This window comes from Pieris rapae, chromosome 11, assembly GCF_905147795.1.
Source record: "Pieris rapae chromosome 11, ilPieRapa1.1, whole genome shotgun sequence".
Lineage (NCBI taxonomy): Eukaryota > Metazoa > Arthropoda > Insecta > Lepidoptera > Pieridae > Pieris > Pieris rapae.
This window is the reverse complement of record NC_059519.1, coordinates 8,534,591-8,549,216: the sequence shown is the minus strand read 5'-3', so window position 1 is coordinate 8,549,216 and position 14,626 is coordinate 8,534,591.

Here is a 14,626-nt window from a genome sequence, read left to right as displayed (position 1 = left end):
GATTACAAAGCTGCGTCGGCTTTATGGACATACGGGCGCGGAGTTACTTCTGGCAGGGGGTAGTTTTTCAACCCAGCCACATAAATAAGCGATCTTTCCCCCCTCCGCTCGTAAACTAAGCGGAGATAGTGCGACTTAATGGCTGATCGGATTTTGATTAGCGAGGCCCGGCGAAGCAAACCCGTTCAGAATCCGAATTTGAATAGATAAGTGGGCATCCGAGGACGTCCGCGACCGTAATTTACATACTTACTGGCTTTCGGCGCAGAGGGTGCCAAGTTATGGACGCAAAAACGATAAATTTGATATAGCGCTACGGTCATCGGCTCGCTCCTGCCGAGCGGTTTTTCAGAACTGTTTGTTATCGCAGCGGGTCGCGGCCGATTCTTTTTATTCGATTTAATCGGTAGTCGGGCGTCACAATTGAAACAAAGTGCGGACGTTCCGACAACTCACTTTTGTATTTCAAATTTCAAGCGTAGGTAAACCGTTTCCCTTTGTTGGTCAACGAGTTAAAACTATCCGTTGATGTTTTTTATGTAAATAACGCTCGGCCCCGATGCGATCAGTCGGACTTAGCTCGAATGTTTATGGAATTGGAATGGCCCATCGGCTGCCAGCCTTTTGTGGCCTTTACAGAACACAGCTTGCTTTCTTTCTATTAAAAAAATACTTTAAATACATGGCTTAAGATGTAAATACATTACGTAATGTGCACTTTGTGGAACCAGTACCCTACTGAAGTATTTCCGAACCAATTCAACTTAGGATCCTTCAAGAAAAGAGCGTACCAATTCTTAAAAGGCCGGCAACGCACTGGCGAGCCCTCTGCAATTGAGAGTGTCAGTGAAATCAGGTGACCCGTTTGCCCCCTGCTCAATAAAAAGAAATATGTGCAACGAAAGAATTTTCATGAAAATCTTTTATAAAAAATACCTAAAAAGAAGTATGTACATAATAAAAGTATACAGTGCTAAAGAATGTGGTATATAATCCACAACTTGCATAAATTACGTAGAAGTCCAGGCATTGAAGGAAATTGTAATTCAAAGAAAGCATCCTTGGACGCATAGTACCATATTAGCTATACGTTTACTATAACAAGTTTTAACCACACATTAAATGCCATTGTTTCAATGCGTACAAACAGAAGCCGGATCGAAGATGGCTTGTCACGATTGACGCGGGTCCCCATCTCCCCTTGAAGGGACAGGTATCGCGGTTCGATAACACGACCCTCCCCAACCTCCCCCCGTGTTTCGTTTGACAGCCACCGGCCGTAATTGATTAAGGATATGCAAAGAGCATAAGGAAAAGACTTGTCGCAAACCTACTATACAATGGAACAGATATACTATTAGCTTCCATGGTTACAAAATATTGAAAAAATTGTGCTAATTACCAATCGACGGATTGTGATAGCTATCCATGGTAGGTCGGATCGGTGTATGTGAATAGCACTTTGTATGAAAATTACAGTTCAACTGTGCCAATATCCCATATTAAGAATTTAACTTATACCAGTTTTTAAATTAGTTAAAATGTTATTAGTTGTCGATTATGAGTGTAAAGAGCGAAGAGATTGCATTCTATCCGTCGCCAAAAATGGATTGTCTTCGTAGGGTTTGGCTATTGGGATGCAGATTGGTGATCGATCGACTGTGGCGGTCTGATTCACAATCTCAGCAGATAGAAAACAATCTGAGATTTTGGAATAATTATTAGGTTCGGGAGTTAGAGAATTTTGTTTTTTTTTTTTTATAAATATGAACCTTACGGTATAATCAAAATGGGCAATGCAGCGCATGGGCACCAATTTTGGGTGCCATACCGGCCTTAGAGTATGCTTGGTATTTTAACAGCTGGTCGTATCTCCCAGGGAGAACCCACCCACAATCGGGATTTTTGTATCATACTGTGATAAAAGGATCAAAACTATAGGTGAAACAAAATGAATATTTGAAATTGGAAGATCGAATTTTGAATTTTTTTAAACTTTTATCTCTAACGTTGTATCACCCCGCCGCATTTCCGTTAGTCGTGTACAGAGAGAAAAAAGTCGAATCGAGGATCCGGTGAAACAAAATCCACTTAAGTGGAGGAACTAGTAAATGGTCGTGATATGCAAATGCCCGTGACTTCTATACATCAGCGAGGTGTCGCATTTATCATTACGAGTCGTCGTGCCGTGTGATTACACCGCCGCCTGCCAAGGGGCACTAAAGCCTTGGGATAAGCGGAAGCGGGTAGCGTAGCGATTCCTAATATTAGATTTTTTCAGATATATTGTCTTCCGTCAGAGTAGAGGTTGTCTTCAATAAGCCTGGGACCTGTTAAGGTAAAGACCTTAAGAAATAAAGATTTGATTACTCCGAGTAGGGTATTGAGGCCAAGATATATTAAACTATGTATGTACTAACTAGAGAAAACTAATTGGTAACCAACAAAAAAGTATCGAAGGAGGCTTTCAACTCGCAATATACATATTTTTTATTATACATATGTAAAGAAACTTGCATTTGATTGCTTTTTAAGAAATAGTGGAAGTGAAAAACATATACAGTTTTACAAGTTGGCATTGCAATGTTAATTCGCTTTCGCTAAACCGATGTCCTACCGTTTACCCCAGGATCTTACAAGCTCAACATTTCACAATTTACATAAAAACATAACATTCAAGTTTCAAGCTTTCTTATTTAGCATTGTTACTGTGCTCTCGAATTTAACAAAAACAGTGATAATGTATACGTATATTTTACAAAGGCAGGATTGGTCTGGAGCACTATTAGGGTTAATGTCTTTTATATGTGATATGCCCTCATAATCGAAATAAACTGATGTCATTAAGAACGAATTAAACCCTACGGAACCGAGAAGAGCTTTTTTATGAATCTTCATCCAACATGGCTCAGTGTATTACACTTTTAGCCTAAGTCTAGACTGAAGTTCCGATAAATCATGATAAATGTTGCAGCGTCTGAAGTATGAGGTGGAATGGATCGGAAGATGGCATATCTACCCGTCTCCTGCCACCTATAGTTTCGCCATATGGATATACTGGCAGAGATCTTGCCGCTGAGATCTTGGCAGAATAAAAAAAGCGACGAGGACCTCTTTGATGTGGACGTATCGTACCCAAGGGTATGAGCTCTCGCGGTTCTTTGAGTAACAGAGTGCATTGAGGGAGTTGGGTCTCACATGCCCCTGTAATTTTTTGTTGATCTTCCAACTTAGTCACTCAGTCACATGACCGTAACAATTGAATTGGCGATTCAGTATACACTTAAATTTACAAAACGCTCAAGGCTAAGGCCCGCAGTCAGCCCGAGAGGTTAGAAGCTACACAGTGATTAGCCTTTTGATCTATATTATCATAAATACCGTAAACTAGTAAAGAGCCATCAAAGCGAGCGTCTACAAACGAGTGTCGTTTCACATTCGGCGATGGAGTCGGGTTTATGGCGCGGGCGGACCGGCAAGAATTCGAGTCGTAATGAGGAAACTGCACGCTACCACTGGTTCTCGATAAGAAATGCGATGCTGGAATGCGCTAAGTTATTGGGACAGCTTAGGATATAAAATACATTCCGAATTAAACCATTGGAGCCATCGTGCCTGTCATTGGCTAAGATCCTCTATATAGAACTGAAAACCACTTTCTTTCCTCCACATTCTCCAAACAAATTCAAAGATTTTTGAGCGTTTTGTGAATAGTGTTTCTTTTATGTATTTTCCATTGATTCAATCATTTTTATCGTCATTAATGATGTAATAAAACAATTATGGTGTAACATAACATAATATGATAAAGAAATGATACTAATTAATGTATATATTCAAGTAAAAACCTCTAATTTGAAAATTATTTTTTTTTACTATTAGCAAGCTATTATCCTAAGTAACATACCTGAAAGTTTTCTGATAAAATAATGCTTTAAATATTATTAATGATTGAATAAAAATTCATGATTTTGAATATGTGGATTACTAATAAACAGTTTGAATAAAAATTATTAATGCCACAAAGGGTAGATGCAATCAATGCTGATGTAACCAAAAGCTTGTGTTATTCTTACTAACAAATAATTCTAAAACAATGAATATTAGTATTGGAAGTTAAGTTAATACGAGAAAACAATAGTAGAGGTTAGGTTGGAACTATTTTAGCACTTGGCACCTTATCTGCGAACGCGACTCTACAGTAAGGACAGCTCAGCACTAACGGAGCACTTTTTATGTACTATCACCATCTACGAATAACTTTTATACTAAACTACCTATGAGCCAGTGGCGTAACCTATTTAGCTGGGGCCCCGTTCTGGCAAACAGTGCCTTTAGAACGATTAAAGGATTGTTCAGACTGGAACGGGGGCCCCCGATAATCCTATTATGAGAGTATAAACGATTGCTTAGCTAGGTTTTATTTCGTTTTGTGATTTGTGACCTCCATTGAACAAAGAAAGATCAGATATATCAAAATTGCATTGTTACATTATCCAGACAGTTACGTATCGATAAAGGTTTTTGTTTTAGTGTAACTGGAAAGTCTAGTTAAGTAATAGACAAGCAATAATTTTAGTTTATTGTCTTTGGTTTAGGCGAGTTAATTTTATATAAAAACTTTTTTCAAAAGGATAAAATGTCAATGGTGGCCAGCGAGGGACGCGAGTTATGGAAATGATGTAATTAATTCGCGCGTTTATATTCGTTAAGAAAGTTTCTTCTTTGATTATTATTTGTCAACTTTGTAGCTATGTTAAGGTTGTACTGTAATTAATGATTTTCTTTTATTTATTAACTTTAGCCAAAACATAATTAACTTTATCATTAAACGTGGATAATTTCGACATTAAAAATGGTAAAATGATTTAACCGCTTCTTCCGCTTTGGTTTTCTAGTCGTCAAATAAACTTGTGATTCCAAACCTTTGTGTGCCCACCCTATGTAATATACATAATTATTAAACATAAAATTTAAATGTTAAGATAAGAAACTGAAATGATAGGTTGGAGGAAGAAATGACTAGGAAATTGTTAACATTTGTTTAATCAAAGTAAACAAAACAAACTGAAATTCGAAATTCAAAATAATTAAAACAACTTTCGAATAGAAACAGAGAAAGAGAATTCGAATAGAGAATTCTTAACAATCAAATTGCCCCCAGTGGAGCGTGGGCTCCAACTGGGAAAAACTACATGGCGCCAGCACTAATCTCCATACGTAATAATAATTCGGGGACCAGTTTTCGATATCGTAGTCGTCTAGGCATCCGGACAGGCATTCAAGCGCGAAGCCTAGAGATAGCTGTGTAATGACCGCGTTGACTTGACGTAACAACGGCGCAGATATTATGCAACGCGCTAAATTATTATTGACTATTGAATACATTTTGTCTTTAGTCGAGTCAGTTATAGAATCTACTAAAATATACTACTACTAAACTGGTTGCGAAATCTCCGTTAGGCATTGATATTAAAGGCTTCACAGAAAAGCCCCAAAAATGGCAGAGCACTTAGGAACAAGCCATATAATGAACGTCTAAAAGCTTGATCTTACTGATTTAGGAAGTAGGCAATAAGAGGAAATCTCATTGAAACCACTATAATGTTTCAGGAATTGAGAAGCTTTATTTTAAGCGAGAACACACATTTGAGTTCATAACAACTGAAGACAAATATAGAATACAAATGAAGAAACTCTCCCAAACCGAGTAGTGACTGACTGGAATTGAATTAATAATATTTACATTTTTATTAATTTAACAAAATAAGCTACTATAATTTTGTTAATAACTAAAATACACTTATTTATTTTATTGTGTGTCATGTTATATTATATTTAAAATGTATATATTTTAGTAGGTATGTTATTAGTCTGAGTTTGGCCATACATGCGCTGTTAAATGGCATGCATGTGATGTGTGTGTAAATAAATAAATATTAACAACGAAATACACACACAGACATTAAAATAATTATAATAATAATAATCGAAAAAACTATATTTTTTTATTTGACTTGAACAATTCAACTACATATTATAATAGTAAAATAATATAATATAATAATTATTATATTGTTCTAATATGGTCTATATTGTTATAGAATCTAATCTTATTGGCAACAAACTACATTAGGTAAATCGTTTATAAAAACGAATATATAGCACGTGTATTCAAAGTACAGTATTATTTGTTTTTTTTTTTTATAATTCCGGCCAGCGGAAATCGCTCACGTATGATTAGTCCGCGCGAATTGAAAAATGGCGATTAAAAGATACAAGTAGCCACACAGTTTTACAGTAAATAAAGATCATTAAACAGGTAAACATTCTCGTACTTTCTTGCGTTGCGTTTTTTTTTAAATTACTCTTCGCCAATTTGCGTATGTCAAGTATGGAACAAATTTGTTTAGTTATGCGAGATGTGTCTCTGCAAGTTGATGAATAATAAAATAGTTTATCGTAACATATATCGAGCTGAAACTCAATCACTTAATCTTCATTGATTATTAATACAAAGAATATATTTCAGCTTGAAAATAGAAAATTTATTTAAGATGTTTTCTATTACGAGAGTACCGCAAGCCGGTGACTGTAGCAACCTTTTAGCCTCGGGCCTTCCATCTCGGAGCGACCTATCTCGATTCTCTAGTAGCAGACGTCTTTTCTAACTTACGCAACAGAATTTACGCTTAAACGAACCGAGGTCCACTGGCAGTAACACTCACTCACACCCGTGCAACGTATGACCCGCTGCCCAGCCTGACAAGACCCGCTCCTCCCCCCGAACTATCACGAAACTGAGACCTGAGAGGGTCTAAATAACTTCGCGGTCAGAGCTCTAATTATACTGAACGTCGGTATAGTGCGGTATTGGTTGCTGGCCAGTGTAAGCTGAACTACGTTTTCCTCTGTTGCCTTTAAGTTTTGCGTGGTTGTCAAGGTTTTGGATGCAAGCTGAGGGGTCTGGCTAGGCTGGTCGTTGTTCGTGGATATTATAGTAGATGTGTAGCGAAGCGAATGGCAAGCGGGCGCTCGCGGCGTGTGGGTGAGACGTTTACGGTTGGATCGCTGGTCGACAGCTGTAGGTGCCCCATGATTTTTTATTTTCAAAATACCAATTCAATCTCATAATATAGACTCACAATAATCGGGTTTTTTAATTTGATTTCCATTAAAACCCAGTTCACCATTCTTTAACGTAGAGTTTTATATACCTTTTTAATTAACGAGATAATTTTATAGAAAAATATGCTGGTTAAAGAAATTTTATGCGTTATTGATCTGGAAAATTAAAAAACAATGTATGTTAATACCAATAAACCACGCATACAAACCCTACTCAACTACTTAATTAGTAGAAATATTTTATTTTAAAAATCGTAGACCATCCTAAATCCTCTATAAATTATGGTCACAACAAACGCGCAATACCGCGGTAGAGACGCGGCGCGGTCGGCCCCTCGCGTCGCGCCAATTAATTACGGTGGCCATCTTACCCCCCCTCAACCCACTACCCACCCCCGCCTTGCTGACGGACAATAATTGCCGCCGAATCTACTCCAAGCACTTGCCCGAACCTACTGGACCGGACATCTATGTACTATATACTCGATAGCGCTTAGATACAGTTTCAATGATATTACTGCAGTGAACCGGAAAGTTTAAAAATGGAACGCACATAGTTTTGAAGCTAATAAAAAGATTAGATAAGCAAGGTTCTGTGTAGAATGCAAGGAGCGATGATTTATATCTTTGATTTTCATGATATAAAACCTCTTTTGGCTTTTTTATATTTTTTCTTTCTTCAAAATATTACTGTAAAATAGAGTTGTTTTAAGTTTCAGAGAGCGTAGCGGCCAATCGGGACAAGAAAACAAGTTAAAATCACAATATCATATACTGACCCTAACTTGTTATCACAAGAAGGTTCTATAAACCTATTTTAATAATAAATTTAAATTTACTGAATAAATTTTGGTATGATTTTAAAAACTTGCTTCTAGATACATTTATGCGTCGGAATTTTCCAATTTTCTTCAGGCAAGTGAGTAACCAAACGTGTATACGATTAATTAAAACGAGAAGAAATTATCCCGGAGATGGGAACCCACGTTCAAGTACCTACGTAAGTATTCAAAGTTTTTGAAGGCTAAATTTCAAGAGGCACAAACCACTCTCATACACACACATACACATATCTGCCAATGTGAGTTGGTGGCATTAGGTACGATTTGCAGATCTTTCAGATTTTTCATTGAAAAGGGTCTTAGTCAACTAAATTTTTCGACACCAACTGTCATTTTCATACAAGTGTTCGACTTTCTACATACACTACTTAACTGTAAAGGCATCTTGTCTAAGCCCCCAGGAGGCAAACGAACAAGTAGGTAAAGTACAGAAAAAGTTTTTTAAATAGCGTTCAATTGTGGAATAATGTCCGAAGTGTGGTGATATGGGTGGAATTTCGTATTGTGCCTCGACGTCGGATAATAAAATTTTAAGCATGCAATGTGGTCAGATCAAGGTTAATATATGGTAATGTGTGGTAATTTTTGCATCAAATGTTATCAAAATGTTGACAATATATTTTTGCACTGTGAAGAAACATCAAGATGAATTTATGTATGAATAAAACTATTCCAGGGTTAGAAAGAAGTTAAAATGCCGTTATTTTCAAATAACCACACAATAGAAAGTTTAAAAATGGAACGAAGAAGATACTGTGTCGAAAGGGCGTGTTTATTGTTTCAAAAAATTAAAAAGGTGATAAACAAATTAAAGATAACGCAAATTACTTTAAAGCAAGGAGACCTATGTTATAATTCTTATATAATGTAACAAAGCTATATTTTCAAATATCATGTGTTTAATGTAATGTGAATAACGATTCTCTTTGATGTCTATTTATACATAAGTTTATACGGCCAGTCAAATGAGGACAAAAAAGGATCTCGCGGTGAGCGGATAGTCTGCCCACGCCGGCGGCACCGAATTTCTTAACCCATTCACAACATATTATTTTCAATATTTATAATAGTCTAAAATAGAACTTAAATGTTACTTAACAAAAGACTAAAGATTACGTTAATGATATATGTGTTGGTGATGACAGGAACATAAATCTGATTTGGGTCCATTTTTATTTAAGTGTGTTTTTTATGTTATTGTTATATTTTATGAGTTTCCTTGTTTTCGTTGACTTTAGCGACATAGAATCATCAAGAAGTCTGTATGCGGTATCAAAAATACTTTGTTACAATTAAATTTCGTGCATAATCCCATTAGATGGTAATAAATTTGTATAAAAGACTCAAGATTGCGTCAATGATATATAGTATGTTGCTGATGACACAAACATAAATCTGAATCGGGTTCATTTTTGTTTGTGTTTCTTATATATTACATTTTTATATTTTGATGGTTTTCCTTCGTTTTGTTGACTTTAGAGACATATAGAATCATCAACAATCCCTTTTTTCCTTCACTTTGGTGAAATATAGTATCTAAAATCAACACGTTTCTATTCTGTGTCGAAAATACTTAGTAATCCAATTCATATATAAACCTTGCAATCAGCATCAGCTTGGTAATAAATATACATAATGTATTTTATTAATTATTAATAAACACTTTTTTGTAACGTTCCATGCCCATAATAAATGAAGCCTCACATTAGATTAAAATAACTACTTTTTTTTCAATTCTCAGAATGCGCATGGCTTATCAGCAACTATGGACAGGCATGCCCGCGCGCATTCCGCGGCAGATGCAACGCGCAGATGTGCGGGCGACCTCGGCGACAATCGCTACATGTGTGCTCAGTTTACTTGACACTTTGCCTTTCACTAATTATGGCCGTCCTGGTCTGAAAGCAACCATTCGTTACTTCGTATCGTATTCGTCGTTTATTCGTATGTAATATGTATCTGTGGAAGTTTGCTTTGTGTTCACCAGGAAACAAAATATATAAGAGATATATTGACCGTAAAATTTCTTGAATGAATAATATATTTAACAATTTATCCTGCCTTATTGTTATATAATTGCGTCGTTTAATACTACGATATTTTTATATATATAATTCTAGTGTACGTGTGTATGTCACTGAACTCGTTTTAAACGGCTGGACCGATTTGAATGATTTTATATGCTTTTCAGTGGCGCCCTGAATGGTTTAGATTTAACTAACTAGTATATTTACAGCAAATAAACAGCTGGTATATAAATCAATCTTCTGTGCATGTGTTCGTTTTTAAACTCCTAAACGGCTAGACTGATTTTGATAAAAAATTTGGTGTGTTCAAGTGTACTCGAGAATTATTAACATTATTAGATATTTGTGTATAGAACAACTTATTTTGGATGTGACAATGTTCATTAAACAGATCCATAAATCTGAAGCCTAGGAAGGTCCACTCCTGCAGCGCCACTGATTTATTTTATTTGAATAAATACCAGTCAAATTAAAAATACTGTCAAAGCATCATACGAAACGATTCAAATCAAACAAATATTACTCTCATAAGTACTATGAAAGTATACTTATAATCGTAATAAATCTTGTGCCTATAAAAATAATTGATTGAGTGCAGTTACTATCGTTGATGTCTTTTATAATAACATTTGATATGGATCCTGTATTGTGATTTACTGACGATTATTCAGTAAACCCTCTTAACACGGTAGTCTTAACACGAATTTTCATATTACGCGATTTCGATCGGTATTCCTCTATATAACGCGGAGTCTGTACTGTGACAATTATAATGACTTGCAGCACACATTTCGTCTAAAACAGTTTTTAAGAAAAGATAAACGTGAATCATTTGGTGATAACGCGTTATACATCATACAAGCGCGTTATGCGAGAATACTCCTTTGATTCGGAACCAATCTACCGTGTTACTAGAAAAAGGTTTTTGTTGTGTTTATCCAAGTAACTTGTCATGATTCCCACTACAAAAGAGTTCAGAAGCGTTATACATATCTTGAACAGTTTAGTAATTCAATGAGATACTGTTTTTAGGTGTCATTATTAATATTAAGGATATAATTTTAAAGCAATTTATTATACTTCGTTACATTAAAATAAAAATTATAAAGAATGCAGCTGGCCTTATCGTTAACAAGCGAGCTTCCAGGCAACCCTAGTAAGGAAACAAAAACAAAATTACAAGTAACACTGAACATTTTTAGTATTACCAAACTTAATCTTTTTTTTTTGTAATTCAAAAAATCAATTATAAAAAAATAATAAAACAGATTTAAAATGAAAAGCTGACCTCACGTATCTATTATTACATAAGTCACGACCAAGGAGGATAGAATTACTTTAGCAATTGTTCAAAACATTTTACCCTTCTCTCTATCAAAGCTTGTAAAGCATTCTATGATCTATCTCTGAGAATTTCACAAGTGTCCACTATACACATATATATCTAGCAGTAGGTAGTTAGTGCTCTCGCCCGGACCTAGGTAATTCTGGGAAAACGCTTCGATAGGTTCGCCGTACGACCTAGATTCAATGGTCAATATAGCTACGTTTCACCAAAGCCTTAGCTGGCACATACAAATTAAATACATGTATACAAATACACGTATAAGTTAATAAAAGTCACAAGCGAATATAACTTTGTATAACAAAACATAGTAAAGAAAAATTATTAATTTTGTGGGTATTAATGATATGAGGAACTTGGGTTCACGCGACGCGTTGTTGTGTGAGCAGCACGCACTACCCTCATTATCATGGAAAAGTCCACGAGGAAAATGAAGGAGACGTCGCCCTCTTGCACGGTGGGCTGACGAGCTTTAAGGAATTGCTGCAGAGGATTGGGAGGAAAATGCTCAATATATAAAGATGGAGCTAATTAGAAGAGGTCTATAAGAGGTCCTTGAAAATATATACGTATACTTTGTAAATGTTTCAAGGAATAAATAAGGCTTAATAATATGTAATTATTATTAATGATAAACGAGCACTTAAGGAAATTTACGTAAGGTCGTTTTCGATTAAATTAAATTTAATTTAACTGATCAACGTACTGCTAGAAGAGGATGTAACATCAGGTACAGTATTATTAGGTTTTTACATGTGTAACTTTATTAATAGAAAAAAAATCTTGTCTTTATTACCAACCACTTCTTATCATTTGGCCGTGTACGGTATAAAATAATTTATCCCAAATTAATAAGAGATTGCCAAGATTCGCTTTACTCGTATGGATTATATGTATACAGTCTACGTTAGAGAATAAAATTAAATTTAATTAACTGAAATCGTCTTTGAACGAACAATTTGCAAAAGAATTTATTTCGGCCATCAACCAACATGCAACAATAGAGATTGTGAGAATACTAGAAAAAATTGCATTGATAAAAATAAACTGCACGTTCATATTTAAGACTAAGGAGTACCGTACTGTATGACTGTTCGTAATGTACGAGTCTACGAACTATTCGTACTGTTCGTACTGTACCTACTATTCGTATTGTATGTACTGTAAAAATATTTCCAGTGCCATTCCTTTGTCAGTAAGAATGTAATCGAATTTAATCAGAACAGTGAAGCGCACTGATCCTAATTCGTAGCTTAATAAAATTTTCAGTTGTCGATTTGAGGGTTCGATATCAAGACAGTGTCCAGTCCAGTCCGGTACATATTAATGAAGGCAGGTAGAGGGTGGTTGTTATGGCAACGAGACGCGGCCTCCGGCGGTATTACAATGAAGACTATGCTTCAACCATAGGGTTGACAAACGAATATAGATATAATCTATATTAGATAAGTTTTGAAAGAATAGATGTCAAACAAAAAGGTTCGTAGGTAAAATTTTAACGGTAATAACAATAATTCCGCTTTATTGTAATTATAACAATGATAAAGAAATAATTGAAATTTTAATGTATTAATAAATTTAAGTCTCTAAAAATAGACATTTTCTATTTTTACACCCCTTACATTAACCAAACCAATCACTAGTCCAAGTTCAACTAAGGACTACTTTGGATGCAGTAAAAAAATCGTAGATTTTTTTGTTTATTAGAGTAGATTATTAAAGTTTAAAAATAAACGGTGTTCCGTAGTATCGGCCAATAGTTGCTTTGTTCGCGTCACCGCATTAATAAGTTTTGAGCAAAAAATTAAATCACTATTTTATTGTGTCAGCCCTGAACACACGCTGATCCTGGCGACTGCCACCCCATCTCGAGTCGCGCGTGACATCGCGGGGGGCGGAATGGACAGGAGGGCGGGCGGCGGGCGGCAAACGCGGACAAAAAAGCGCTCGCTCGCTACGCTCGTAAAGCGCCAGTGAGCGTAATAAGCTCCCCTTTGCTTGCGTTGCTCTCCGTTACGTCACCAAATTAAATGGCGCACAAAGGAACGCACGTCCGGCGCTCTAATTTCACTCGGACCGATCTAGAACGTTCGATGGCTTGTATGAACACTTCACAATTTTGCTGGATTACGGTATTAGCTATTGAATAAACATGAATGGGGGCGGTTAGTTTTCTTCTGTCGAAGTTTATTAAAAATAATATATTTTTAATGTCTGAAATAACAAGAAAATTAAAGCTATCGCAAGCATATTTTAAATCGCCCAATATCGTGATTCTAATCAGAAAAGTTTTCGACAAATATTGATAGTACCGGTGAATTCTGCGCACTGCGGGAAAAAGGATTTTGAATTTATAACAAAATGCAATATATACATATATATATATATATAGTATGTTCAAATCTAGAAAACATTTTTTACTAAATATATTTTTCCCTTATTTAATTTTTGCAGTGAAACTTTCTTTGGGCGCATGAGGGTAAATATTTTACTTATAAAACGTCACGAAGATGTGCAGCGTTTTGGTCCAAGAAAAGGGAAGGTGAGATTGAGACCGATTGAGAGAGAGTGAGAATGGAAGATCGAGAAAAAATTTACGCTATTGGCTTATGTATTCGTTTAGTAGTTGCATATAACAACTTTAGACATATGTACTTTGCTTTTTATGTCATTGTTTTTTTATTCGTTTCAAAGGATTCATTCATTCATTTGTTTTTGAAAACAGGATTGTATCTTCTGTAGTGTACCAGTTTATGAATGAAACTAAGGCCCTGTAGTAAAACTTAAGGAATAAAAATATTTATAGAGCTCATAATGATACCAAGTTAATTCCCTTGCCAAATGAACGGACGTAGCCCGCTACGCATTTAAATACACAGGCAAAGTGAAGCCGCACAATTCAGCAAATAGATACGGCCATTAACAAACTTGCGAAGAACTCAACAGGTGGCGCCATTCGTTTCAATATCTGCAAAACTTTCCGGCACGACTCAATAAATCTACCAACCACACTTGAACTCTACACAATTCAACTTAACTCAACTGTTCAAATGAAACACGGGGGCTGAAAGGTCATTTTACAATGGTCTTTCTTTGGCGTGTTGTTAATATCATCATAGTTATTGTTGTGAACTGAATTGGACTTTATTTGACTACCACTAAAGTCGTTATTGCAGTGAAGGGTACTATTCAGCAGTTAAGTGAGATGTTGTTACAAAAGGATAACACATTTTAAACGGTTGTAGAGATGTGATATTTATTGTCGTGATACATCTTTCAGATTA